Genomic DNA, 14,619 nt, shown 5'->3' with positions numbered 1-14,619 from the left:
TTCGGTATTAATATTTTTTAAAATACCTACCTTCTTATAATATTATCTTCTTAATTTTATTTTAATTTAAATTAGTTTATGATTATATATGCCATGTTAATAAAAAAATATTTTTCTTCAAAAAACTTATGTTCCTCTCTATTTTTTCTTGTTCTTAATAACGAATCTTTAATCTAACCATTAATGCTTTGTTCTTGATTGTCTTTTATAGTACTATTCTATTCTATTCTCTTTAGCTTTTTTCATTTATAGTATTATTCTACTCTATTCTCCTTAGCTTTTATCTTTTATAGTACTATTCTATTCTATTCCCTTTAGCATTTTCTTTTTTGATTATTATTTCTATCTTATTCCTTTCTCCCTTAACAATAAAAGCATATAATTAGTGTAGACATGGGTAATAACATGAAAGCACCAAAAGTGAACAACTAGTGTAGACATGGGTAATAATAGGAAAGCACCACAAGTGAACAACACATTGCCTGAGAAAAAATTGTTGACATTTAACTATAAGAATGAAACTAACTTCTCTAGCATAATGAAATGAATAATTTATTTTAGATATCCAAGTAAAGAACATAATGCAAGATCCTATAAGAAAGGGAGTAATATTACTACCATGAGATGTCCAATTTCTTTAGTTTACATAGGGCACCATCCCATACCTTTTGTCTAGACAGACATTTAGCTGAATAGTGAAGAATTGTTCTACTTTTGTATTAGAGAAGGATTGTCCAAAGACAAGTTCATGTGCATCTTATCAACTATTAGAATTTTTTTCAACTATTTCATTTCCAAAATCAATATACTCAAATCACATGTCATAGAAAATTCATGCGAATATGCATGACTCTTTGATGCAATTTTGTTTCTCTTTATAATCACTTCATTTTTTCCTTGTCAATTAGTGATCTTATCTTGAATGCAACAACCAACTCTTAAATGAATTTTGAATGCAATGATTAACTCTCGATAAAATCTTGAAAAAATTCATTCATTCAATATAAATAATTTTCAATACCTACTTTATTGTAATATTATCTTCTTAAATTATTTTCATTTAAATTAATTTATAATTATATACACCCTCTTAATAGTTTTTCTTTACAATACTAATATTCCTCTCTAATTTCTCTTACTTGTGCTTAATAATGAATCTTAAATTTAACCATTAATACTTTATTCTTGACTCTCCTTTGTAGGACTATTCTATTTAGCTTTTTCATTTTCTATTATGTCTATCTTATTCCTTTCTTAATTGACAATAAAAGCATATAATTAGTGTAGACATGGGTAATAACAACAAAATCATGACAAGTAAATAGAAAATTGCTTGAGAGGAAGTTTTTTGACATATAATTGAGAACACCACCACCTTGTTTAGCATAATGAGAGAATTAGTTTGAGATATACAAGTAAAGAAGAACACACGAAATTCAATGCTTTACTAGAGATAAGAAAGGAATTTAACAAAAGAAGTACTAAATACTAAAGAACTACTACTTTGGCATCATTCCACACATTTTGTTTGTAAATGCATTGTCCATCCTTTCTCCTTTTTCCGGAAGATGCATATTTGGAGATTATACAAGTTGTCAAAAAAAAGTTAAGTGACATAGACAATAAATAAGTGCAAATAAATCACATTATTATTATCTTTCACTTCTCCTTGCTGCACACATTTACATATGGCTTGTGCTACACCACCTCCTCCTCCTCCTTTTGAAGACTTAAAGGGTGTTTCCAAAGTAATTGCTAATTTTGAGTCCATAAAAAGGTAAAGAAAAGAAGATGCTAAATAAGTTGAAAAAACAAATTATTATTATTCTTTACTTTTTCTTGGCAAAAACATATGGCTTGTGCATCGTCGCCACCTAGTCCCTCACCATCTTCCTTTGAAGACTTGAACGATGTCTCTAGACAGTTGCTGGACTTTTATCTTGAATGATGTCTTTAGACTGATTGCTAGACTTTGATAGGATTAAGTGTATGGAAAACATATAACAAAAGACCCATTTGGCTACTAGGCAAGGCCTTCGCCCTAACTAGTGTTGCACAAATTTAGCAAGTAAAACCATTCAAGGTGTTCTTAAATGAGAGGATCAATTCTTAAAGGGTCCCTAGTGCAATTTCCCCCACCATTGAAGAAGGGTAGTTTCAATTCTTAAATGAGAGGATCAACTCAATTTCATGGAATCCTTTTGAAGATGAAGTTCTCAACTTCTGGTTTTCTTCTTGTCATATCCTCATTTTAAGATAGAATTTTAATAATAATTAGATAATACAATGTTATTAAATAAATAATGATAATAAAGTTATATTAAACTAATACTAAAATATAAAAATAAGAAATAATTATTATTTAATCTATATTATCATTGAACTAATATTTTGTATAATATTTTAAATAATTAAAAAATAATAAAATTTCAATGAGTAAATAAAGAAAGAAAATTAAATACAAGAGAAATTTCTAGAAAGTATGTTAACTTTCTAAATAGAATTTAATATAAAATAATAATAAACACAAATACGTAACTAAATAAATAATATAACATAAAATATTATAGATTAACTAAATCTGATGAAAAGTCAAGAGATGTTTAACAAATAGACACGACTCCTAAATATTAAGAGATAAAAGGGAGGAGAGTTTATTTTAGAGAGGAAAATGAAGAGGAGAAGATAAGAGTTCAAAAACAAAAAATGGAAGAACAAAGTAATATGAAAAAAATAAGGAAGTGACTTTCTAAAAGGGTATCAATGACATTGAAAGGATGTAAACATTCGAAAAGGTCATAATTATGAATTGTTGCAACTCTTCAAAAATATTGTGATTATAAAGTATTGAGATTTTTCTAAAGTATTTTTGTTATGAAGTGTTGTGACTTTTTGAAAGGATTACAACTATGAAGTGTTGGTTCTTTTCAAAGGATTTGTATAATGTAAGATTGTGACTCTTTGAAAAGAATAAACAATATATTTTATCCTTTCCTTATAACTAGAAAATGAAGAATTTTAGAAAGTAACCATGGATTTGAGATAATCTAGAAGGGATAATTCTTTGAAGGGCCAACTAAGGATAGAGCCACATGGACCAAGAAAAGAAGAAGGTAAGAAAGGTATGTTTATAGATTATATTTGTTGAATCATATTTATGAATTTATTTATATTAATGAATCATACTTGTGGATAATATTGTGTTAGCTCATGGAGTTAACGCCATGGAAATTAATGAGATGCAAAGCATGGGGTATGTGGGATGTTAAGATCTCCATTTGAACAACATGGCCTAGAACCAATGGATAATATACATGTGCCAAAATATTCTAATGATGTCAAAATATGCATATGTAATTGGCCTTGGATAGAGGAAGTACCATCCAAGAAGAATATTAAGGGGTGCACTCCAAGGAAGAGGATGAAGTGGCTATGAGCTAGGAAGCCCAATCTAGAGACATCCTTAAGATTGGGGTTAAATTAGAGGGTAGACTAATATAGTTAATTTTGTTTTTGAAGTATTAAATAGTAAGTAGAAGAAAGGGGGGCTGACCCCAAAGTACAAAAAGGTTGAGGATTAGCCATAGGTTACTTCCCACTTATCTAACCGATACTAGTTTTATACTTCAAAAAATAAATAAAGAAAAGCTCCAAAATAGATAAATCTTTACCATCAGTCTTGTTACTAACCAACAAATAAAATGAAAAAGCATATGCAACAAGGGGACATATTTTTGCTATCAACCCAATACCTAATCATATACATATATAAAAAAACTCATAGGGCACCAAGTTTAGGCTCATCCAAAATATAAAAACTATAAAAAAACATAGGCAGGGCTATTTGCCCACATTCTCTCCTAGTTCCTCATTCTTCTTCTCCTTAGGCTATTCCCTATTTGAGTCCACTCCCTCCTCTTTGATAGGTTTTTCCAAGAGCATCGTCAGCCAATCTTTTGACAAGAAGTCATAAATAGAGTGAGTAGTTTCACTCCCCTTGCCCAAATCCTTCTCCTTCTTATTCACCTATAGGAAATAGAGATTAGTGGCAACCGAATTCATGACCTTCATGGAGAATTCAGCTAAGGTGTAAAATTTTTGGAAAATGCCAATGTGGTTATCTACCATCTCGCTCATCAAATGCTCTAGCCTCTTGAGCCAAGCCTTGCTTTGGCTTTGGCCTTGCCTATGTTTCCCTTTCTTCCCACCACCTTTGGAAGTGCCTTTAATTGGGGAGGTGATGTCCTACCCCCCACTTCTAGTTGGGGATTTGATGGCTTCCAAGGTATCTAAGATGTGTGAGGGACTAGGTGGGCTAGAGGTAGGCTTCTTTCTAGTGTCCTAGTTTGGCCTCTTCCTCTTGGTGGGGTTTTTCTCACTCTTGATAGACTTAGAGATAAATTCCTATTTAGGGGAGGACTCAAATTTCTCCATTTGGATTCATTTACTAGCTAAAGTCCTATTTAGGGGAGAACTCAAATTTTTCCATTTGGATTCATTTACTAGCTCTCTAAGTAGTTTTCTACTTCCTCCTCATGTCCATATCCAACTCAATGAGGCTTAATTTTACCTTAGAGACAAGTTTTTTTAAACTTTTTTGTTGCTCAAGCCTATTGGCATAAAGTTATTTGCCATTAGTGACAACACTCATCTTAAAGTTCTAACCGAGTAATACAGTTCACATCGAGTAATACAGTTCACACTGAGTAATACAGTGCAGACCGAATGATGGCAACACAGTTCAAACCAAGCATTGGAGATACAGTTCAAACTGAGCACTGGAGACACAGTTCAAACCGAGCACTGAAGACATAGTTCAACCAAGCATCAAGATACAGTTTTAACCGAGTAAAGTTGCACTTAGTATTAACCAAGTGAGGAAGCACTCAGTAATGACCGAGTGAGGAAGCACTCAGTAATGACTGAGTGAAGATACACATAGTATCAACTAAGTGAGGAAGCACTCAGTGATGACCGAGTGAGGAAGCACTCAGTGATAACCGAGCTCAGGAGGTTATCGAAGAAGTTAGTTTCTACCAAGTGACACTATATCTACCGAGTCACCAATGGTTACTGAGTTCCAAGCAACGTTGTATGACTAGTATGAACTGAGCCCCTACCTCTACCGACTGCATGATGATGTTGAGTAACATAGTGGATGCCACGTATCAGAAGGTCATCAAGTTTGTCTGAAGAACTCGAGTTTATTTTACCATTTGGCTGACTTAGTTATATTTTGTTTACTTGTGTTTAGCCGACCTTGCATGAATAATTATCGGAATGGTATATATATGTAATGTATTATAGACATTCAAGAGTACATAGATTTTCAAAAAGACATACAAGATATCTGGATGATAGTGCGAATTCATCAGTAGAAAAGAATACTTAGCAAGGTCTACCAGGAGCAGAAATGATTTCATCAATCACATAAGGTGATCTACAATAAAGAACTCAGTCAAATTGTAAGTTGATCTGTTGGTTCATCCTAACAGGTGAATCATTTTTGTAAATCCTTTAATAGGGTAGACTTAACCGTCTTTATTCAAATCTCCTAACAGAGTGCATACTTATAAAGTATGTTTGTAAATCCTCTAACAAGGTGGATCTAACAATCCTCTGTGCTCCTAACAGGGCAGATCACCAGAAGTGATCATTTTAAGCCTTAACCGGCCAACTTCATATTGCAGTAATGAAGCTTTGTGGGTATCATTCCCACCCCAATTTTACTTTCTATTTTGGAAGGTTTTTGGGTCACCAAATCTCTGTGCATATATGGTTTTAATGTTTAACAGTTTTTGTGCAGCAAGATAGATAAGTAAATGTTGTGTATGGTTGACTTAAAAATATTTATTGTTACTGATTCACCCCTCCCCTCTCAGTAACCTATTATATCTTGAATATTTCCAACAGAGCTAGGGCTAAGGTTCATCAATATTTGGGGAGTAATAGTAAGCATCTAGTTGACTAGAAGTGACAGGTTTGGGGCAAGGTGGTGTTTGTAAAGTTTTTTCATGAAACCATGGTGAATGATATAAAAGGGTTTGTCTTCCTATTTCTTTTTCCTAGCCTTAAAGACACGGTATTCCATGGAATTGAGAACAAGGTATAGAAAAAAAATCTAATCAAGGTTCCTGAAATGGTTGAGAATGGGGAAATGGTAGTAATATAGTACCTGGAACTGATGTTCAAGACAAATATACCTCATAATGACGTAGAAAATCACATCCCAAGGCTTGGGAAGATCCTCTCTAGAAAACCCACCACAGATGCAAACTGACTCCTCATTAAATTTAAAGAACTTCCATAAACTGGTTTCATCATTCACCCTAGCCTTCTTATGAAAATTATTTCCCTCTAAGGAAAACCCTACAACCCTAGAAATAAGATCCTCCATGATTTCAAATGCCATCTTTTTGATGTTCGCTTTACTGTAATTCCAAGAGTTGAAGAATTGTATTGAGATGTGCTCATCATGTTTTTCCATTCCTTCCATGAATGATAGTAATCCACCTTTCAAAAGATAAACCACCATAGCTTCACTCTTTTCAATGGAAGCCTCAACCCCCACTAGTTCAATATGGTCATTGGCACTCATTTCTTCACCCAGTTCAACCACCAATTTCTTAGAAATTTTTGACATCTTATTAAAGACTGAATTTTGGTAGTCATAATAGGTTAAATAAATTGCACTCAATTTGAAATTGTTAAGGTATCAAAAACCCATCATAAGATCACAAGGTTTCCCAAAAATAAAAAAACCTCCCTCAGTGACACGTGTGATCAATACCTTTCCTTCTAAAATTAACTGTCATTAGCTATAGTTGGAGTGGGGTTTGATTAAAGTGTCCTTGTCATCTATCTTTGTTTATTTTTTTATATCTAGACAACTCCATGCCACTCGTCCTTTTCTAGAAATAATTAAGATTCACAGTGACAGGATCACAAAAGAAAATCCTCACGTAATCTTGTCAAAATTTAACTTTATGAAATAAAATCCATTGGCCTTCCCACCCACATGGATTTATTAAGGCATGCCACCTTTTATAATGATTCATATGATGTTATGATACGTACACTCATGTTCCATCATCACTTGAGTCAATGATGGAGTTTGGCTGACATCCTCCCATTCTATTATTTGTGTGACATTATTGCCAAATTTTGCCAACTCACCCACCACTTCATTTCCTTCATGGTACATTTGGTTCACATGGATCTCTTGACACCCCTCCATCAAATTGTGAGTTTTGTGTATTGTCATTTTGATATCCCAGCTACTCTAAGCCTCTCCTTTAACTACTTTAATAATTAACATTGAACCCCCCTCAATTTCTAACCTATTAATTCCTCAAGCTCTCACAATTCTCATTTCCCACAAAAGAGCCAGGGCTTCCACTTCATTGTTCGAACTCCCTCTATAGTTCCTAGTATATTAAACCACAAGCTCACTCATACTATTCCAAAAGAAACCCCCAGCTAGAGTGTTTCCAACGATGGCCGACCCATCAAAATTAAGTTTAGGAGTCTACATCACCACATCCCACTACATTCCTTTAGGAGTCTAGTAACTTGCTGAACCACTACCAAATTGGTAGTGGCTTTATCCCTGAAGATTCTATTATTTCACTCCTTTCATATTTTCCATGAGATATACATGGAATTATTATCCATAGGGTTTTTAGATATTGTTGATATGATGGCCCATCCTAGTGAACAAATTGATGTAAGTTCTCATTAGAAAACCATTGGATCTCCCATAACACAAGGAACCTCCACACATCTAACACAAAAGGGTAGTGGATAAGAAGGTGTGGGATAGATTTCTCTTCTTGGTAACATAAAACATAGTACTTTTCTAGCTGACAACCTCTCCTTTGTAGATTATCAATTGTGAGGATAGTCCCATGTAAGGCCATCCACCAAAAGAAATTTATCTTTGGTAGGATCCATGGGTGTGAGACCTACCCCCAATCATCTTGGGCCACATCCCCCCTCAAACAACAAAGATAAGTTGATTTCACCGTGAAGTCATCTGAGACAGTAAGTCTCTAAACTAAAGAGTCATCAATTGGGGTGGAAGGAATCTGATAAAACTATAGAAGATTTTTTAGTTCTAGGGAAAGGCCCATCCCAAAAAACTCTTGATTCTAAATTCTTTTCCATTGATGATCAAAGGTGATATAACTTCAAGTCAAAGTACAATTATGTCTAGTACAAGACTCATACAAGGGTTGGAACTTAGTGTGCATGAGGGGGTCATCTCAGAGCTAGTGGTCTTCCTAGAAGTCAATGTTGTTTCCATCCACCACAATCTAGTGAATACTCATCTTCAAAAAAATTTGGGTGTGCACCACATTGTTCCAAATTTTAGAACATTAGGGGGGAGCATGAGTCCATAGGAAGTGATGGAATGGGTACCCTGCAAGATACTTGGACTTCAAAATGTTGCACCAAATACCCAAGGAGTTCATCAATCTCCATTTGACCTTAGTTATGAGGGCCCTATTCATATGTCCTATCCTCCTTATGTTCCAACTGCCAAGGGCCTTAGGTTGGCAAAAAATTTCCCAGGTCACCAAGCTCATCCTTGACTTCTCTTCAGAACCTGACCATAAGAAATTTCTTTGGATTTTTTCAAGAATGTCCCTATATCTACTTGGGAGTTTAAAGATAGAGATAAAATACATTGGGATGCCCACCCTAGAGGCTAAGAGAAGCTGGAGTTTTCATGTGCTTCTCTAGATCTTTCATTTCCATCTCGCAAGATTTCTTTGAAAGCATTCAACTAGGCCATTCTAGTACTAATTGGAGACTTCTTTAATTGTAAGCAGGAGGCCAAGATAGGTATCTAGAAGAATTTTCTCCTTGCATTCTAGTATTTTGGTCACCTTTTCTCTCAGACTAGTATTTGTGTTGACAAAATACACTTTAATTTTCTAATAGTTTATGCATTGTCCTAAAACCATCTCATATTGATTCATAATTTCTTTCCATTCCCTAGCTTCATGGAATGAAGAGATTCCAAATAAGAAGGTCTCATCAAAAAATTTCTAGATAATTTGTGGTGGGCACAGGGACGTAGGTTTGACACCTTTTATTCTACTAGAGTTAGCCATGACCACTATATTTTTCCTCATCACCTCTACTACAATGATAAATAGGTAAGGTGATAGGGGGTCACCTTGTCATAGACCTTGGGAGGAAGAAAAGAGTTTGCTAGGGGCCCCATTAACAAGAACCAAAAACATGTCAGTGGTCACAACACTCCTAATAATTCTGATAACATTCTCATTGAAACCTAAATTATTCAAGATAGAAAAATAAAATACCTCTTGACCTTATTATGAGCCTTGGAAATATTAAGTTTAAGGGGCATACTTGGGTTCTTTCTCCTTTCCATAGATTTAATCAACCTCATGTGTGGTTATGACTGCATCAAGGATCTTTCACCTTGACACAAAAATATTCTGGTGTGGTCTTATAAACCCTTCAAGTAGGAGCTTGATGCAATTAACCATAATCTTGGCAAGAACTTTATAGATCATGTTGCAGAGACTAATGGGTCTATAATCTTCCAAATGTCTAAGGTCATTTTTCTTAGGAACTAGAACTATTAAGTTCCTTCAACAACTTTCCAATTTTGATGAAGTCATTAGCCACATGAACCACATCGTACTTAACAATATCCCATAATTGCTAAAAAAAGGTAAGGGGAAACCCATCAGGTCCTAGGGCTTTGCATTGATTCATACTAAACATTTCCTTTCTAACCTCCTCCTCCTTGACCTTACTAGTGATGGCCTTATCCATCTAGTTAGTCACCACTAAATTAAATGACCATAAAATATTATTTTGCATGTTACTATTAACTTGAATGACTAGATGATTGTAAATTTCCTAGAAATAGTTATTTTCCTTATCTTCTATCTCCTCTACTTCCATTATCTCTTGACCATTATTTTCAACCAACATGTTTATGGTGTATAGTCAGTTTTGTTATTGTTGTGATTCTAACAATTATTTTACAGGTATTACTAGTCCCAAACTAACCCTTATAGTGGAGACATTACAGTGGTATTAGAGCATGATCTCACCATCCTGTAGGGTTAAAAAAGATCTATAAAAATATTTTATATCAAAGACTGATCTTGTTATTGTTGTGATTCTAGCAATTATTTTACAGGTATTACTAATCCCAAACTAACCCTTATAGTGGGGATATTATAGTGGTATCAGAGCATGATCTTGCCATCCTATAGGGTTAAAAAAGATCTATAAAAATATTTTATATCAAAGACTGATGTAGAAAGTTAATGACTATTAGAAAGGATTCAACCATCTCTATGATAGCAACCTAAGCATTTGGACTAGAAAATATATATATTTTAACTCACCAAAATAAATTATCTAATTACTTGAGGACAAGCAATTTGTGGAAGGGTGGATTGTTAGATCCCTATTTTAAAATAATTTTTTTTATAATAATTAGATAATACAATGTTATTAAATAAATAATGATAATAAAGTATTAAAACTAATACTAAAATATAAAAAATAGGAAATAATAATTATTTAATCTATATTATCAATCAAATAATATTTAGTATGATATTTTAAATAATAATAATAAAAAAAAAATATCAACGAGTAAATAAATCAAAAAATTAAATACAAGAGACAATATTGTAGAAAGTATGTTAACTTTCTAAATATAATTTAATAGCAAATAATAATAAACACAAATAAGTAAGTAAATAAATAATATAACATAGAATAATATAAATTAACTAAATCTAATCTAAAGTCAAAAGATATTTATCAAATAGACATGACTCCTTAAAATTAATATATAAAAGGAGGAGACTTTATTTTAGAGAGAGGGAAAAAGAAGATGAGAAGATAGGAGTTGAAAAATGAAAATGGAAGAGGAAAGTCATATGAAGAAAATAAGGAAGTGACTTTTTGAAAGGGTATCAATGATATTGAAAGGATCTGAACCTTCAAAGGGTCAAAAATATGAATAGTTTTGACTCTTCAAAAATCTTGTGATTATAAAGTATTGGGAATTTTTCAAAGGATTTTAGTTATGAAGAGTTGTGACTTTTTGAAAGGATTATAACTATAAAGTGTTGTGTCTTTTCAAATGATTTGTATTATGAAAGGTTGTGACTCTTAGAAAGGAAGAAACAATAAAGTATATTTTATCCTTTCCTTATCATTAGAAAAGGAAGAATTTTAGAAACTAAATATAGAGTTTAGATAATCTTGAAGGAATAATTCATTAAAGGACCAACTAAGGATACAACCCCATGGACCAGGAAAAGTAGAATGTAAGAAATGCATGTTTATAGATTATATTTGTTTAATTATGTTTATGAATTTTTTTTATTTTAATGAATCATACTTGTGGATAATATTGTGTTAGCTCATGGGTTTAAAATAATGGAGATTAATGAGGCTCGAAGCATGGGGTAAATTTAGGGTTAAATTAGATGGTAGAATAATATAGTTAATTTTGTTATTTTTTTGATTCTAACCATTATTTTTCAAGTATTATGTGTCCTAAATGAACCCTAGTAGTGGAGATATTACACTGCTCATGTTTGTCGAGTTGATTATGTGATATGGATGTCAGTTTTTAGCTCAACTATAGGGGTAGTTGTCATAATTTGTGTCACCACCTTCCTCTTGTCAAACACATTATATAATGTGTTATTATGGTTAAGAAATAATTCTTTGGTAATTTTTTTAAATTATTCCTTTTGTTGGTTTCATCGTAATAGGATGAGTTGTCATTTGTTGGAGATGGGTGGTTGTCCAGTTGTATTTTAGTCAACACAAGCATAGTTGGAGAAGGTATCTTTGTGTTGAGAAATTTGGAAAAGCATCAATGTTGAATTGTGTCACATGTATGACTTAAAAAGTGATAGACAATGATTCCAAAGATCAAACTCAAAGATGCCATGGTTGATCTAGTTGCAGAGTGTCTGCATTAGAGTATTTACCATAATTAGACTGCACAAGTTGCTATATTTGGTGTTGATGGTTCAAATAATTGTCATCTTTTTCAACAAGCTATGTGGAATCCTATTGTAGGTTATTGTAGGTAGATTTGTGTATTGGTGTCATAAAAACTTGAGAAAGGGGAACCCTGTTGAATCACTTGAAAAGTATGCAAGAATTTTCCAGTGTCTATGTATGCCATGAGAAAATCTCTCTAATTTATAGGAAGTGAACCACATGTCTTTTAAGAAAGAGAATATTCTAATGGAGAATGGTTTTGAGAAAGGAATATCAAGTACAAAAATCAACACATTTTTCTGCCCATACTCTTTGTAGTGGGCAGAGGATGGGATGCTACTTCTAAACAAACTTTGAAAAATAACATCCCCTTTAGTTGTAAATCATTTTCCAAGTGTAGAAAAATGTGTGAAGATTATAGTTGTATCTCTCATAACTATCTTCATTCAATCACATAAGGTCAAGTGAGATTATTTGACAAAAATGTGAAAGCTTTTGTTGAAGTATGGGACCTATTGACCTTTGTTGAGGAATGTGATATTGATCTCCAAGATGCTGAAATAGTACACCTTGATGATCTCAATAGAGACAAGGATCAAGTTTGCATGGTTGCAGATAGGGAGTTCTACAAGAAATAAATAGGGTACGTAATTTTTTCCTTTCATTGTCAAGATTCATGGAGGGTTCTGGAGTATCAATTAAGTGAAAGTGAGGGATTTTTCAAAAGAGAGAATTTATTGGGAGACTGCAATGAGGGGGTCACTAAAGACTTAAGAGATTCCAAGGACTAGATGGAAATATCACTGAGCTACACCATCTACAAATTATGTGAATTGATGTTGGATCAAGATATTGAAGATTTTGTGGAATGGACACATGAATCTTTGTAGAATATTCTATGTCAAGGCTACCACACATGATCATAAAGAAATGTTGGAAATGGGCACAAGAGTTTGAGGAAGATAAGTTATGGGAAAAACTTCAATTCATAGGAAATTACAAGAGGATGATGCAAACATGGAGCCTCAAACTAGTAGTGAGTACCACAAAGCAATGATAAGTCAAACAAATGATGCCAACTAAGTGTCTCCTTGTTCCTAAATTGTCTTTCCACTATGTGAATAATTAAATTTGTATTCATTGTTTGGAAGTATATTCTACTATATCACTATTTAGATAAAGCATGTTTGTCAAAGGACACTTGATCCAATGATTTTTTATAATGTATACAATTAGATAGCACTAAGTTCAAATATTCTATAATATTAAAAAAATATAAAGTATGTCCAATATATGACACATTTTTGTTGAATTGTCTTCTTGAATATTTCAAGAAAAATAAATATTAGTTTACTTTGACTACATAAACATAATAGCTGATGTGTGTAAGCACATTGAACAATTATGATAAGCTAGATTTTCCTAGATTAAGTTGTCTATAACAAATTTTGATATAAATTCTATAAAATAAATATTTTCTATATTTATTTCATATTGGCATTATTACATTAACCATAGTTGTTAACAAACTTCTGCAATATATTTATTCAGCTATGTAGTTACAAAATTGCTTATGATCTTTGTAATGCCTATTTCAAGGCCTTGTTTGAATGATCATAATGTATCGAATGCAATTTTAAATACATCAATATTTTATAAGTTTTTCACACTTTTTCTTTCATTTGGTATTATAGAAAACTTGAGTTAGTCAATTTGTGTAGTGTATAAGAGTGTGAGAAGGAAATGAGGTCTTACGGAATGCAAGGGCTGATTTATGCCAACTTGAATGCAAAGAATGATGATGTTTGTGTGTAGTTGGAGAATGTGTGAAATAATGTTTCCTAATAGTATATAGATAGATGTGTTGTGCACAAATGACACCCTTTGAGTTATCTCATGCGTATTTGAGGATAGCTTTATGAAAATTTCATGATGACATAGGTACATGAACAGATCCATATAGGCAGTACGACACAAGTCACAATTGAAATACCAATTCAAGTATTTAAAAGAGCATAATAGAGCATATTAGAGAATTGGATTGTACAACTTAAGGACTTATTTTGGTGACAAAATAATTACTTAATCATGATGGGACATAATTGTGGAATATTAATTCACCCCCTCCCCCCCCATTATTATCTATTTCTAACAATTAGTTCTAGAGCCTAGTTACTCTGAAGAGTGTTAACAACTTAAGTAATTTCTCTAAGGATATAGAATAGTTAAAGAGAAATCTTGAAGAAGCTCTCAAACAAATTGATCTTATAGAAGAAAGAGACAACTTGAAAGACATATATGAAGATGCAAGAGTCTATATTGGTAAACTAAAAGACAAGATAGATGATGTAAAATCTGGTAAGGAATCATATGTGTAAACTATTGACAATGATGAAGTAGGAAATCTCAAGAAAAGAAATGAGATCTTGAAACATGAGTTGATAATTATAGAACTTAAGTTGAGTCTTAAGAAAGATAGTAGTAAGAGTGAACCTAATTTGAAATTTGAGTATACAAACCTTAGATCTGAGTTGAGGCAAGTAACATTTGAATTAGATTCTATTAAGATTGAGCATGGAGAATTAGAAAGTACAA

The sequence above is a fragment of the Cupressus sempervirens genome, chromosome 3 (genome assembly GCF_028749045.1).
Source record: "Cupressus sempervirens isolate cs-2001-9-10 chromosome 3, ASM2874904v1, whole genome shotgun sequence".
Lineage (NCBI taxonomy): Eukaryota > Viridiplantae > Streptophyta > Pinopsida > Cupressales > Cupressaceae > Cupressus > Cupressus sempervirens.
Note: the sequence above shows the minus strand (reverse complement) of the source record.